General features: G+C 37.4%; 1 long non-coding RNA gene across 1 annotated transcript in view; it reads right to left on the reverse strand.

The window, feature by feature from the left end:
• Window positions 1-7092: 7092 nt before the first annotated feature.
• LOC127518259 (uncharacterized) overlaps window positions 7093-15947 on the reverse strand; it is a 49416-nt gene continuing 40561 nt past the window's right edge. Inside the window, exons 3-4 of the long non-coding RNA XR_007931512.1 lie at window positions 11418-11545; window positions 7093-8458 (exon numbers count right to left, since the gene is read on the reverse strand). This is a non-coding gene — a long non-coding RNA (uncharacterized LOC127518259). The remainder of the gene's footprint in view (window positions 8459-11417; window positions 11546-15947) is intronic.

The following is a 15947-nucleotide window of genomic DNA, read 5'->3' on the forward strand; positions in this document are numbered from 1 at the left end:
AATGAAATTCGAGGGTTTCTGAACCACACATAGGCAGCAACGTCATTGCACATTTTGAGGTCCAGAAAGGTATTAAAGACGTTGTTAAAACAGTCCATGTGACTACAGTGGTTCAACCTTAATGTTATGAAGCGATGAGAATACTTTTTGTGCGCAAAAACAAAATATACACAGCGCTTCTGTGTTACATCAGAATACCTACTCATTATTGGCCGGCACCTGCGTCGAGCTGCTAACATGCACAGAGTCTGTCAATACTGAGCCGTTCGGACACGTCAACTACGTCAACAGTGTAGGAAACTGACAGGGAAGTGGAAAAATTTTGAATAAAGTCATTATTTTTGTTTTGTTTTTGCGCACAAAAAGTATTCTCGTCACTTCAGAACATTAAGGTTTAATGATGTCTTTACTACCTTTCTGGACCTCAAAATGTGCAATAACATTGCTGCCTATGTGTGGTTCAGAAACCATCGGATTTCATCAAAAAATATCTTAATTTGTGTTCAAAGATGAACGATGGTCTTGCGGGTTTGGGGCGACATAAGGGTGAGTAATTAATGACAGAAATTTCATTTTGGGTGAACTAACCCTTTAATTAATTACTTAGTAATGCATTACACCCAACACATTGTCGTAAAGAACATAAAAAAATCCCAGCTCCATGAGAGACATGCAATGCCAAATAAAAGTGTACAGGATAATCTATGCTGTACAAACAAAATAGAGACAAAACCCTTATGTTCTGTTGAGATTAACCTATCTATCTATCTATCTATCTATCTATCTATCTACTCAGACCTCAAACAGAACATGAAGGCTAAACAAACAGCTCTGCAGGAAGGAGCCTTTATGAGAATGTGCTGTTGATTTCAATAAGCATTTGAATTTTGGATGGCAGCATAAGAACACTAATGACGTCAGTTTGATCCCTGCCTTTTAATTTTGATGTCATATGACTGCGTGCACAATTTATGCTGTTTACAAAAAAGTATTAGATGAAATCAAACATTGTTGCATTGATTTGTTACAGGCAAAACAAAATTCTACACACTGGTGTTTTATGTTTGAGTTTCAACTTGAACTTAGATTATATAAAAAAAAATAAAAAAAAACATGATTTATGATACTGTATTTACTGTATTGCGCTGTCAGATTCTTGGCAGACACCTTCATACCCATGTGACTTCTAAGAAAGAGCTCATTTGCATATATAGTGTCATTCATATTAGTCAGTAAAGTGTTGTTTTCTGTGGTGTTGATCAATGCATTCTGTGCAGGAAGTTGACACTTGGGGACATGTACAGAAGTTTGAGAAGACTTTGAGGGGAAAAAAAAAAAAAGAGGACAGCTGGGGAAAGCAGCCGATGGAAAACAAGCACCTCAGTGCCAATGCCTGATGTGAAATAAATGTTCTGCGTTTTTCCCCAAGGGTGGATCACGTCAAGCTGATGTGATGGGCCAGTCTCTACAAGCACAGGACAGAACAGACAGAGAGACTGTACACACCACGCAAAGCTCAGAATGACACAGTTTTTATTGCAGCCAGAGATAAGTCATTATTATTTTTTTAGCTGAATCAAAAGCATGACATGCGAGAGGCAGATACCATGCCGTTTGTGTATTGAAACCTGTACACCATTTGGCCATGGTTGTTTGACCATGCTAAAGGAATTAAGATCTTGAGAGTCGAAGGCTCATTTAATTATCTGTTTGCAAACACAGATGAACTTTGACCTGCCTACATGCTCAGAGACCACACATGAATGTTTGAGCAGGTATTGGTTTGCAGACATGAATTCAGCAGGAAAAGACCCTGTGCATGTAGAGAAGCGTACAGTGCTAATAGGCCCTGGGTGGTCGTTTACCTGAAGCTTATCAGTTGGAAAATTACCTTCTTTCCTTCAGATGGTGAATTTACAAAGAAATATGACAATAATTCATTTATCATCAAATAAATGCAGTCTTGGTGGGCATATGAGACTTCTTTCAAAAACATACTGACCCCAAATTTTTGCACTGTAGTGTTAAAAATATATATTTAAAAAACTTTTTAAAACACAAAAGGGTAACAATTTACTTAAAGCCTTTATATATACTGCATTATAAAATAAAGCAATAAGCCCCAAGAAGCCGTGGTTTACAGTGAATTTATAACAGCTAAGGGGCGTTGTTAGGCACAACGTGGAGCGGAGTGCCTAAAACCCCCTTAGCTGTTATAAATTCACTGTAAACCACGGCTTCATGGAGCTTATTGGTTTTATAAATAGTCCCTGACTGCGAACAGCAACAAAAGTAACACTTATTACGGCATTAGATGGCAGCAAATATTTTCTTTATAAGCGAGTCACTCAGGCGCAAAGACTTTTATATTGAAACTTGTTGTGAACACGGAACAAGACGCAAATGACAAATGCTTTGACTAGTGCTGTCAGTGTCAGCAGGGCACAAGAAACCCCATTAAATGTTAAAAGGAAAAGATCGCAGTGGACATTCAAACAGATTTTTTATTATGAAACATAGGACTGACCTGAAGGAAAATGCTAAATTTGAATGCAGGTAATACACTCGGTCACTCGATATCTCTCTCACAATACTCCTCTACATAATGCAGTAAGCTTCAATGAACAAAATCAACAGAGAACAAACATTATGTTTACGTTGATAAGAGTGGTTGCTAAGACAGACGCAGAGATACTTATGTAATGCAGTCAGCTGTATGTTTTTTGGGAATTTTACAACGGTTTCGAACGCGGCTCAACCAATCAGAATCAAAGGCCAGAACTATCTGTTTTATAAAGTATTTTAATGTTCTTCCTTCCGCCGGAAAAAAATAGTCCCTGACCGTGAACAGCAACAGAAGTTACATTATTACGCCATTAGATGGCGACAAAAACTCTTTATGAGTGAGTCAGTAGTGAAGACTTTTACATTGAAAAGACTGAATTGTTGTGAAAACGGAACAAGACGCAACTGACAAATGCTTTGACTAGCGCTGTCAGTCATGGGAAAACCCCTTAACTGTTAAAAGGACAGGATAATACATCAGATAAATTTAACATATTTTTTATTATGAACATAGGACTGACCTGAAGGAAAATGCTAAATCTGAATGCAGGTAATAAACTCGCTCACTCGATCTCTTTCTTGCAATACCCTTCTACATAATACAGTAAGCTTCAATGAACAATCAATTGAGAACAAACAGTTTACGTTGCTAAGAGTGGTTGCTAGGGGTGTTGTGTAGTGATACACAGACCCGTTGGGTGAAGTGGTCATAGCCGTGTTTTATCGTGAATAACACACAGCTATTGACCAATCAGAATCAAAGACAGGAACTAACCGTTTTATAAAGTATTTTAATGCCTTGTAATGCACCTTGCATTTTATGTTCTCATGAATAGTTGTAACCACAGTTATGATACATTATAATACATTTCTATTCATTGAACTCTGTCATGTACAGGCTGTAATGAGCGCACAACACAGGAGAATCAGAGCAGTAAACAGTCTTTTAAAAAATCCAACAGAAACATGTAGGAAATCTCAGGAGCTACAATAATCCACAACCACATAAATCAAAAACGATACTGGAAAAAATGGGAAACTAGGGAAAATCAGGGTTTAAAGGCCCACTGAAGTGCTAAAAGCATACTAAAAGCAAAAAAAAACTTCAATTTTGATTTCATGGTGACTCTAACTACATGGGGAGACATAACGATTGACAGGTGATAATCAGGAATCAAGGGAACAAACTAGGGAACACAGGCAGACAGACAGGCCAACAGGGAAACCAAAACACCATGATAATAAAACAGAACATACACATCACAATCACACCTTTAGAAAGTATAATGCATTAAAACACATGACAAACAACCAATACCAGATGTAACAAGAAATCTGCAAATATTATAATGCCTTTTACCTTTGGTTACAATTAGTGTTGTCACGGTACCAAAATTCCAGTAGTCTGTACCAATACCATGAAAATTTTACAGTTCTCGGTACCAATTTTGGTACCACAGCAAAATCTGTTGGAACTATTTTACTATTTTATATAGTCTATTTTAAAAACATATTAAATATGATTTGGAGCATGTGTGTATGTTTGTGTGTGTATATATAGGCTACCTCAATGAAATAAATTTTGAAATATAAAAAAAATAAATAAATGCTCAAACATCCATTTTGTACTGTTGAAAAAACCAGCATATGCTGGTTAAGGTAGGTTTTGAAGCTGGTATGCTGGTTTGAGCTGGTTTATGCTGGTCAAGTGCTGGTCCATTCTTAAGATGGACCAGCTCAAACCAGCATACCAGCTTCAAAACCTACCTTACCAGCATATGCTGTTTTTTTCAACAGGGATAACAGACGTGCGTGTTTATTTTAGCTATTCCGTCAGTGAAACAAAACACTACAGCCTGTAAAACTATGAAATAAATATCGGTAAATAATGGTAACCTAAATAATAAGAAAGTTAAATATTATTTAAAAACATTCGTTTTTTTATTTCCACACAAAGATGCGTCATATAGCCTACAGCTTTGAGAGGGATGTGGGACACGAGCAGGAAAGAGACCATATCTTCATGTTATCTCCTGATGTTACAAGCAACTGACACTTGTTGTAAAAGGTCTGAAGAGCGAGTTTTATCCTCGGCAGGGGCAAGACATTCAGGCTATGTTTGATTTTGCGCTGCCAGAAAAAAGCGTGTTTCACAGCATGTGTGAAAAGCGCTATACAAATAAACTTGATGCGCCTTATAAAGTCTAACAAGCACAAACTGTGTTAAATAGAAATTGACGTGCAAGCAAAAAGGTTTCTGTCCTACGGTGTTTTTTCTACTTTACCACAGTAAAGAATGTGAATAGCCTATAATAGGCCTAAATGTGAACGAAAGAAAGAAACGTTTATAATCCCCTTCATGAGTGAAGATTTGGGAAAAGAAACAGAGATTCCATGTTCAGTGGAATAACTAATGGAATATTGTTAAATTCTCTGATAATCAGGTGACCAGACACGCTCTTCAGTGAAAAGTCAAGATCTTCGCAAATTAACATCGCAAAGTCCTTTAGATTAGACTGACCAAATATGACGTTGATCTGATTAAAGCCCTAGGAGGAGTTCGTTAAAGTAGAACTTGTGGAAATGGCAAAAACTGCCAAAATGTTGCAGAGAAAATTCAAAATATCTCACTTCCTGTTGGGTTTACAGATTTTGCACCCAGGGCTTCTTTGAAGGTATTGGGCTGTTACATGTGTCTACCGAATTTCACACCTGTACATGAAACGTAGCGCGAAGGGCACTTAATTGAAATTTTGTAGGTGGTGCTATCGAGCCATTTTGCCACACCTAATTCTGAAACCCATATCATACGTAAATTTTCACCACTTCTGACGCGTGTGCAAAGTTTCATGAGTTTGAGCATGTTTAGGCCCTCAAAAATGTGATTCATTTCGGAGAAGAAGAATAATTGGCTGAGCAATTACAATCGGGCCCTAATTACGAATACCTTTATAATGCATTATACATAAAGGCTTTAAGTAAAGTGTTACCCACAAAAGTTGCACCACATGACATTTAAAACCATATGAGACTAACATGAGTGCATTTCTGTGTTTTAAACTAGATTTTTCTTTATCATTGTCACTCTTATGTCATTGTCCCTTGTTGTTGTCAACATGATTATTGCTTTGTCTATAATAAATATTGACGTCATAATTCAGAGGAAATCAACCACATTCCTCTTTTATCAATGCTATCAATCAAAGGGTTTTTTTGTGATCGTGCATTGTAAAAATGTTTGGTAACACCCTTTGTTTGAACGTCAGACTCTGCATGCAACAGCTGCCCCCTGAAATTCTGTGGTTCTGTGATGCGTGTGATTTTGTGAACATTCAAAATGAACAGGCAGGATTGAGCTTGTTTTAAGATTTTTCCTTATTGTATAGCACACCCACCCACTATCCAGTTTTGGTCTATTATACGCTCATTCAGTTCTAAACAATATTTGCTATTTGTCATTAGTATGTTATTTAACTGATCTCAGTGTCGCAAAGTACATCTTAATGCCAGTAAAGATTCCTCAGCTCTCTAATGATGGCACCCATAAAGATTTTGGAAATCTGTAAAACAGTGAAACCACAAACAAAGGCAAAAAAAAAAAAAAATGGTTCAGTCAGAGAGAAGGTCCTTTGATTTGCAAAAGGCCTCACAAGGATTAGAGCATGACGCACAGCTAGACAGCAAGAAGACAGAAAGCAGAAGATTCTCCACACACAGACACTAGAAAGGTCATGATGCAAACAGAAAGCAACAGCAAGAAGAACGAACTATGGATCTTTTTACATTTTGATAACAGTTTCCCTTTTCTTCCTTCACTCCACTGCAATCTTAAGTGAAAATGCTTATTATCTTGTAATTTTATCAAATAATTTTATTTACATGGATTCATTCAACGTTTGCTTTTTACGTAGACAAGACATTTCATGGAAAATGGGATTTTCCATGCTCTTTTGAAATAAGAATGCAATACTTTCTAACATTCACAACACAAAGCCATTCTTCCAACAAACCATTCTGGAAAACAAAGCTGAAAAGGGGTCGTTCAGGAATTGTCATGGTTATGACGTCAGAAGCATGAACACATGCTTCAAATGGCCACCCACGTTTATATATCAGGGTCAATGAAAAATAACAAAAAAACTTTCAAAAATCTAGTTTAAAAAGCATGTGCCAAGTTAGAAATGTACTCATGTTGTATTCATGTTGGTTTCATGCATTAAAAAAATATTGATACAATTTTCAACAATAAGTAAATCATTGTAACCATCAAGTAAAAAATTTGAGATTCTTTCCTTATACTTTGAATATACAGGTATTTTTAACATGATTTTTTTTTAAATCATAAATGTCATTACATTTTCTTGTCGTTATACAGTAATATTTGACTATCAAATAATCTCAGTGTCATAAAAAGTCAAATCTAATATTTTTGTGAAAACTGACTATGACACGCAGTCATTAGGGTCTAGAGAGGCCCTTTCTGTAATATCATTTCCTGTTTTATGAACAAAAAAATAACAATAAAACAATACAAAATGACAGATAAACTGTTTTTTTCTCCTCAGTTTTTATGCCTAAGATGTCTTATAGGTACAGTAGGAAAAAAACAACCTGTATAACTTTGATAGAGGGTGCACAATGTTATGTAAAACTAAAATATGATATAAACATATAATTATATTTTCAGAGTGTCTATTCACACCAAGTACAAATAGCCCGCCTTGTTGGCAGAGGCTATTTACACTAACTCCACCCACCATTATCTGACTGAGCCAGACAAAATTACAAAATAACTCCTGCTGATAACACGAGCAGTGATGTTGAGAGAAAGGTGGCGTCAGCTTTTAATGTCCCGAGTTCGAGTCCGCCTTTTACCAAACTCATTCGTATCTCTTTTCCTATTGCATATCAGCTCGAATTAGTGGTTATTTTTAATAAAAATTAAGAAAATATTCAAAAAAAAAAAAAAAAAAGAAAATAAAGTGCCTAACGGGTATTTAATAGTGGGAATAAGGTCTTTAACGGGTAGGGTTAGGAGTAAGTGCAGGTGCAGGGGAGGTAATGTCAAGAACAAGTAATGTCCAGCATCCATTTATGATTTTATTAAATATAAACATATACACTGAATATGTTTTATTATCGCATTCTGTTTTATAATATGCTAAAATATACTGAGGTGCAAATAGTACCTGCCACTATTTGCACTGTTTAAAACGCATCTAACTACTATTTAAACTTAGTGCAAAGAAAATACTGCTATTTGCACTTAGTGTAAATAGCATCTATTGCTATTTGAACTTAGTGCAAATAGCAGCTGCCTTATGTTTTCGGTGCAGAAAACCACTTATAACACTAATGGTATATGTAGACTTTAGGTAATACATAAAATACAGCAGCAGCAATAATAATAACAACAACTGTAATCATACACAAAGAAGAGTCAGAGCTGGCAGTGTCTCAGTGGTCACAGACTATATAGCAAATACAGGAACCTGATCCAGTTGAAGGTGATTAGAAGAGTTCAGGTTTGGTGGATGAGCTCTAAGATAAGCCACAGTCAGTACCGATTGAGCCTCCATGGCATGATCAGAAGAGAACTCACACACACCAGCAGTCTTAATCATCTTAAGTCCTGACATTTACATCAAGATTATATTGTAATATCTCACTTCAATGCACCCCGAAGACTAGAGTCGTGCTTTGTTCCAGGTATCCCGTTCTGTACAATTATCCACTTCTGCTTGAGCATCTACGTAATCCGCATTTCTTCTCGAATTCTAAGATACCTGCTCATTTCTCAATGAAGTTCTGTTGTCAGAAACTCCTTCCCCAACTTTGTAATCAGTCCACTCCAGCTTCGCTCCAGGTTTTTTGCATTGCTCAGTCCGCATGTCTGTCCAATAAAGAGTCAAAAAGCTCAATAATAGCATGTTATAAAAGTTTCTTTAGATTTTCCTTCTCTTGGTGCCTCAATAACTTACGGACCCATTTTTGAGCCATTCTAGGCCATGCTAGTCACTCCAGCTTTAATTGAGTTAAATTCCTATGAAAGGAAACTCCACACTATAATTTAATACATACATCTGCGCCGCATGCACCTCTTCCCCAGAGGCTTCATGCCTCATTCTGTCAGCTTCTTTACAAATACTTGATCTGTGTTAACATCACAGTTTGATCCTTATGATTATTTTAATAGGCCGCATTGGCATGGTAGGGTTTTTGAGGCAGCGAGAGGGATAATTTGCACACAGTTTTTATGAAATATTGAGACCGGGCCAGCGAGTACATGCTTTTAACACCATTTGCAACATGTTTGGGGTGACCTTAGGCAACACTGCCAGTGAATTCACTTCCATTTTTAGAAAGGGAAGATGTGAAGTGGCGCTTTCCCCAGTGACTGCTCCACTTTACTCTAGATTAGGCTCTGTGACAGCTGCCTCACAAGTGCGGAGATGGGGAACGACACTGGAAGCCATTCTTTGAAATATTGATCAACAGGGTTAAATATTTCCCCGTCGCTCGTGCTATAAATGGACCTAAGCCAGCGAGCGTCGCTCTGCTTCCGGCCCCATGCGTAAAACCTTTAGCTCACAGTCTATCCACTCCTGTTCCTCAGTTCCCCTGCCTGTCCTTACAGCAAATCTGGACTTCATTTAAGTGCGCCCTCTGTATTGAGCCGTAGTGAATACTGCATGAGCTCTGTTTCACATGGGCTCCTTAAGTCACTTGTTGCATGTCTTAAAGAACATCACGTTCTTCAGGCGCACAGCGGGAGAGCTGCGATCTGACAGAGACCCAAACTGTTTTCTCCCTCCAGGTCCGGGGATTTTGTCTCTTTCTCAGAACTTTGAATATGTTGCCTGGTGTATGCCGATATGTTAAAGGGTTAGTTCACCCAAAAATGAAAATTCTGTCATTAAGTACTCACCTTCATGTCGTTTCACACCCGTAAGACCTTCGTTCATCTTCAGAACACAAATTAAAATATTTTTGATAAAATCCGATGGCTCAGTCAGGCCTCTATTGCCAACAACTTAATTTACATTTTCAAACTCCCAGAAAGCTACTAAAGACGTATTTAAAACAGTTCATGTGACTGCAGTGGTTCAACCTTAATGTTATGAAGCGACGAGAATACTTTTTTGTGCACCAAAAAAATGAAACGACGACTTTATTCAACAATATATAGTGATGGGCGATTTCAAAACACTGCTTCATGAAGCTTCGAAGCTTTACGAATCTTTTGTTTTGAGTCAGTGGTTTGGAGCATGAAAGTCACGTGATTTCAGTAAACGAGGCTTTGTTACATTGAAATTTCAATGGTTCATGTTACTTTGGCAGTTTGATACACACTCTGAACCACTGATTCGAAACAAAAGATTTGTAAAGCTTCAAAGCTTCATGAAGCAGTGCTTTGAAATCGCCCATCACTAGATATTATTGAATAAAGTCGTTATTTTTTTATTTTTTTTGTGCACAAAATGTATTCTCGTTGCTTCATAACATTAAGGTTGAACGACTGTAATCACATGAACTGTTTTAAATATGTTTTTAGTACATTTCTGGACGTTTGAAAGTGTAAATTAACTTGTTGGCAATAGAGGCCTCACTGAGCCATCGGATTTTATCAAAAATATTTTAATTTGTGTTCTGAAGATGAACGACGGTCTTACGGGTGTGAAACGACATGAGGGTGAGTACTTAATGACAGAATTTTCATTTTTGGGTGAACTAAACCTTTAAAATGGTAGCCGGTAGGTTTTAATGCCAAATGGTAACAACACAACAGCATATTACTTAGCGGAGGCAAAACCACATTTGTTCAATTAAGTTTAATTTGCAAGTGTTTACCTCCTCTTCTGTAAGAACTACAACAAAAGGCTTTATTTTCATTGACCAAATATTTATCACACCCACACAACAGGACACCAGTGAGCATATAACATAAATGGCGTTCATCTAAAAGGAGCTAATCAAAAGTGGTCCATGTTCTTGGAGAAAAGAAAAAATTTTGTCCCTTGACTGGAGAAATCGTTGTTTTACATCCTACCCAGCCCTGTTTTATATAGTGCAGCAGATGTGGTTTCCAGTTTACTACTATACACTCGTTTTTGAGGTCCTTGTAGATCATCTGCTTCCATTTTTGCAGGTGAATGACCTTAGTGAGATGACCTACATCAGGTTTGGTAGCTGCAGATCATCATTGATTTTGACAACTAAATATACTTGTTACTGCTCAGGCTTAAATGTCATAGAAAGGCATCTATTTTCTTTCAGAAGAGTATAAAATACAGATGATCCGTTTCCTAGATTTTCATCCCTACATATTTGAAGCTTAATGAAAAGAAAAAGAAGGTAATGCCAGTGCGCAAGGTACGGAGGTTTATCTTTGTTCCTTTCAGGAGCAATTTCACCCTTGATTGCTCTAAAATGCCTAAAATACCTAAAATACCTAATAATGTGCCAAATGGCTCTAATATCAGAAAACAGGCCTTTATCAAAAGCTCGGCCACATATTTTCATGCATCTATCTGGTGTTTTGCAGAGGTTAGCATGCAGACGGCTGGGATAACGGGGCCTCCCACCATCTCACCACATTCTGACATATTTAAATACAGTCTTTGAAAATGTTTACGCATGGTCATCCTGGAAATCAAGTGTTCTTGTCTATGCCCCTTGATTTACCTCTAAGCTCCGACCCTCTCACAGTGACCTTGGGCTCTACAGCTTTGATCAAAGTTATCTGCACTAAATGAGTTAAATTGCTGCATCATCAACCAGCCTTCAAAACTTCTAAAGAGTATAATTAGCAATTCCAACATTAATAACATAAAAAGTAGAAACAACCTTACCCTTTAATCTTATGCTCCACAATCGTTTAGCTTTTTTTCGTCTTCCTTCTCCTCCTGTCCTCTCTCCTCATCCATTTTTTTTTCAGTGACTGACCCAAACAAGCCACAAGCCATGCTTTATGGCAGGCCTATATTAGATGAGAGCATTTGAGCCATTTTATTGATAGTCAGGAGGGCAAAGGTTGAGATATAACAGAAGAGGAGACAAGAAAGAACAAATCCACATTGTTAAAAAAATTAAAAAAAAATAAAAATTTAGTTGTAAATAAGATTACCCTTTTGAAAAAAACAGCATATGCTGGTTAGGTATGTTTTGAAGCATGGCAGCTGGTTTATGCTGGTCCTTAGTTGGTCATGAGCTGGTTTAAGCTGGTCCTTAGCTGGTCTTAATCAACTAGCTCCAGCTCAGGACTAGCTTAAACCAGCTCATGACCAACTAAGGACCAGCTCAAACCAGCTGCCATGCTTCAAAACATACCTAACCAGCATATGCGGGTTTTTTTCAACAGTGACAGTACATGGTTGTTTAAAACCGTCAAACAACCCAAAACAAAGTATTTGTCTAGCATCAAAAATTTAACAGAACTGGTATAATATATGACCTCAAGGCAGCCTCAGTTACCTGTTACAATCACTATTTCATCTTAAATGCACACATTGCAGTGGCAAAAGTTAAGCAAACACGGATGCAAAATGCAAAACTCATTTGCAATGCCGTCTTTGAGAGAAAATGTTTGTCCCTTCAGTCAAATGCCATATTTACATACAAATGAATGTGCCTCTTTTTGTGGCCACCTGATGCCACATCAAACAAGACAGGTTGGTATTATAGGGATCTAGTGAATAGACCATTCATCTCTATGTGGTTTCCCAAAGATATGTTTGACTTAGAAATTATATGACATGATACTTAAATGACTGAAAACATCAAACCTTCCGAAACAAAAAACAACCCAAAGAATACAACTGAACAAAGCAAAATCAAATTAGACTTACTTCCTCATTTTTTTTTCAGTGTGGCATTTTTAAGTACTATAATGCATCAGATTATTGCCTTCGCACAGCATGCAAATAAATATTAATTCAAGGCTTGTGCAACTGTATGCTTAGATTAACATTTTCTCAGTCTGTTGGATGTGGAGGCATTGGTCTCAGTGAGTGTAGATTCGATACACACTAATCAGTTTTACTTCCAGCACCTTTGTTAGGAAAAATGGCAAGAGCCCGAGGCTAATTCAGCTCGCAAACAGAAGTTCAGCATGCCGTGCACAGACCTGCCGTGCTGAGTATAAGAATCATTCCTGGCATTTTTCCTCCTGCTTTCTGCGTCTGTCTAAAACTGTGCACCACTTTCTTTATATCTAATATCAAATACATTATTTCACACCATTTCTCTTTGGAAGCTGGCAATCTGTGAAAGATCAGCAACAACAAATAGAGTAAACTACATCTGTAGTGAAGGAGAGTGAGGATGGCTCAGTTTGTAAACGTATGTTTGAAGCGCAACATATGTATTCATGCCTCTTTGACACAAGTAAATCGGCCGCAAACATTAGCTCGTCCTATCATTACCTACAGGTGGGTTAGCATGGAATGTTCTTAACTTTCCCTCCCGACTCAAGCCGCCCATCTGAACCCTGATTCACTGTGGAGCTGCATGACGATGTGTGTCACATCAAACCCTTTCTTAAGCTTCATAAGCTTGGGCTACAAAAAAAAAAAAGGAGCGAGAGAGAAGAAAATAAAAGAAGATGGAGAGAGAAAAGGAGGAAGAGAGAGGAGAGGGCAAATTGGAACATGTCTTAGGGGGAGTGCCAGTGCCTCTCTGTACTTTAATGTTATAACCTGCCTGATCTTAAATGTTTGTCCTTACATCAAAAAGTAATAGAGACTATATGTGCCACAAATGCCATCTTAGGCTTTAGAAACAAAACCAGCATTAGTACATGATTATTAATGACCTTTATATTTGAAGAAACCCAATGATCTTTTACACTTAAAGGGATAGTTCAACCAAAAATGAACATTTTGTCTTCATTTACTCACCCGTGTCATTGTGGAACACAAATGAGATATTTTGAGAAATGTGTTTTTGTCCATGCAATGAAAGTCCAGTGTTGTTTTGGACAAAAAAACATTCTTCAGAAATATCTTCTTTTATGTTCCACAGAAGATAGAAAGTCATAGAGGTTTAGAACGACATGAGGGTGAGTAAATGATAACAGAATTTACAATTTTGCCTTTGAATCTTTTCAGTTGGCACTGCGGGGCCAGTTTATGGTTTGTTTGAAGTTTATTGTCTTTTAGTGTAGTTATTCTAACATGATAAAACATAAAACGATGTTTCAGGCCTTCTTCTATCTTGCAGTATAGGTGCCAACTAGATTATCTGTGCCTTTTGAAACAATGTATGAGGGCCAGCTGCACCTCTCAGGGTTATGACATAAGGGTATTCTTTTACACAGACAAACAGAGCACAAAGGAGCTGAATAAGTTAGCTTGAAGGCGTTACAAACAGACTGTGACACAGGTATATGCTTCATCCTCAGGTGTCAACCACAACTGAGCGCAGATACCTCCCGTGTCCTTTTGACTGATGGGATACACTTAGCCTTAATTGACATTTTTGCATTTTGACTAGAGGGCTAGGCAGTGAAGTCACCTCTGGGATTTTATTACGGTGAAGAAATCCCGCCCACATCTCCTTCAGTACCTCTGCAGGTTTCATTGTCTGGTGGTTTGGACACATGGAAATGACTGTTATTAGCTGTTCAGATGATGTGGTAAAAAAAAAAAAAAAAAAAAAAATGGAAAGCCTCTCCACCCCCGAAACCATTACATAGCAAGTGGTTGCCAATGATAGCTAATTGTCCAATCTTTTTCTAAGAGGGAAGTCTCCCTTTTTAGGTTCTCTCTCTGTTCTCTTCTGCCAGCTCGGTGGTTGAACATGAAGACGAGTGAGTCATTGTGCATTCTTTGGATGTTCAGTAAGAAACAGACAGTAATGACACGCTGCCTGCATGAGAGCGTAATAAAACCAAAACAAGAAAAAGAAAGAAAAAAAAAAAACACAAGGAGAGGCTGTGTGAAACGTGATTAGGAGAGGAGAACGGGGACGCCCTTTGAAGATTTTAATCAGCGGTTAACGTATTGGAAAATGACTTGTAAGGCATCCCACAAAGCCCGCCATGTTCTAGCATTTCTCTCTGACTATTACAGTTTACTCAATTTGCCACTAGTGCAAGAGAAAAATGTTTCATGGACAGGAATGTGTTTAATTACGGAGAGCTTGAAGTGTGTGCCAGAAGCGAGCGGAAGCAGCGTGAGGGGCTGCAGTAAAGGAGTGCGAGTGATGGATGCGTGGGGCTTCCCACACTGAAAGAAAAGCATGAGTCAGTGAGGAAATTACTAAATTATGGAGAACGTGTGGATGAAGCAATGTGGATTATATCGGCTTTACAAGTGAGTGAGTAAATAGGACAGTGAGTGACTGTTCATAAAGTTGTTGAGTGAGTAAATATTTGCAGGCATGAACGAATGACACTCTCTTGGTCTCCCATTATATTTATGTATTTGGCAGACACTTTTATCCAAAATGACTAACATTGCATTCAAGTCATTCTGTCATGTTTACCCTGGGAATCGAACCCATGACCTTGGCGCTGCTAGCGCCATGCTATACTGTATGAACTACAGGTACGAAACTAAACTGCTTATGAAATTTTGACAACAAATTTACTGTTGGTCAGTGAAATTTTACAAGCAAAATCAATTTAATGGGAATCAGCGTAATGAACAGTGTTGAGGGTAACTCATTACAAGTAACTTGAGTTACATAATCAGGTTACTTTTTCAAGTAACTAGTAAAGTAACCCATTACTTTTTCAATTTACAACAAAATATCTAAGTTACTTTTTCAAATAAGTAACGCAAGTTACTTTTTCACATTTATTGACTGACAGCTCTCTTGTCCCCATGTTCAGAGAAATAAAGTGCAGACGTGTTTTGTGTGCGCTGTGTGAACATGATTGTAGTTCTAGACTAAATGTGAACATGCATTTACTCATCTCACTTGCATGAAAACATTCAGTATTCCTCAAAATGAATAAAAACAGTGAAATGCAATCTCAGAGTTTTATGCAAACCTGTAATAATTAACTATATTAAATTATACAAATATACTTAATGTATTTAATCTCACTTTATTATCCAATGTCTTTGCTGCTGATCTTCAATGATCTAATTCAACTCTACTAATAAGCAAAAATTACTTTAGATTAGATTTAGAAATAAGATGTTGAACCTCCTTCTCCTGTATCCTACTCTTCTTTAATCCAGAATGGCAGCACAGCTGAAAGGTTTGTTTGAGCTGCGCCCTCTACTGTACAGGTGTAAATATTCACTTCCTTCAGCCTGAGGCTTATTCATTTCACTTTTGGTGTGAAAGGGCCTTAACATTTGCCAAAAAAAGAACTTTTTTTGCTGCCATTAAAAAAAAAAAAAAAAAAAAAAAAAAAAAAAAGCAAGCCC

The sequence above is a fragment of the Ctenopharyngodon idella genome, chromosome 9, assembly GCF_019924925.1.
Source record: "Ctenopharyngodon idella isolate HZGC_01 chromosome 9, HZGC01, whole genome shotgun sequence".
NCBI classification, from domain to species: domain Eukaryota; kingdom Metazoa; phylum Chordata; class Actinopteri; order Cypriniformes; family Xenocyprididae; genus Ctenopharyngodon; species Ctenopharyngodon idella.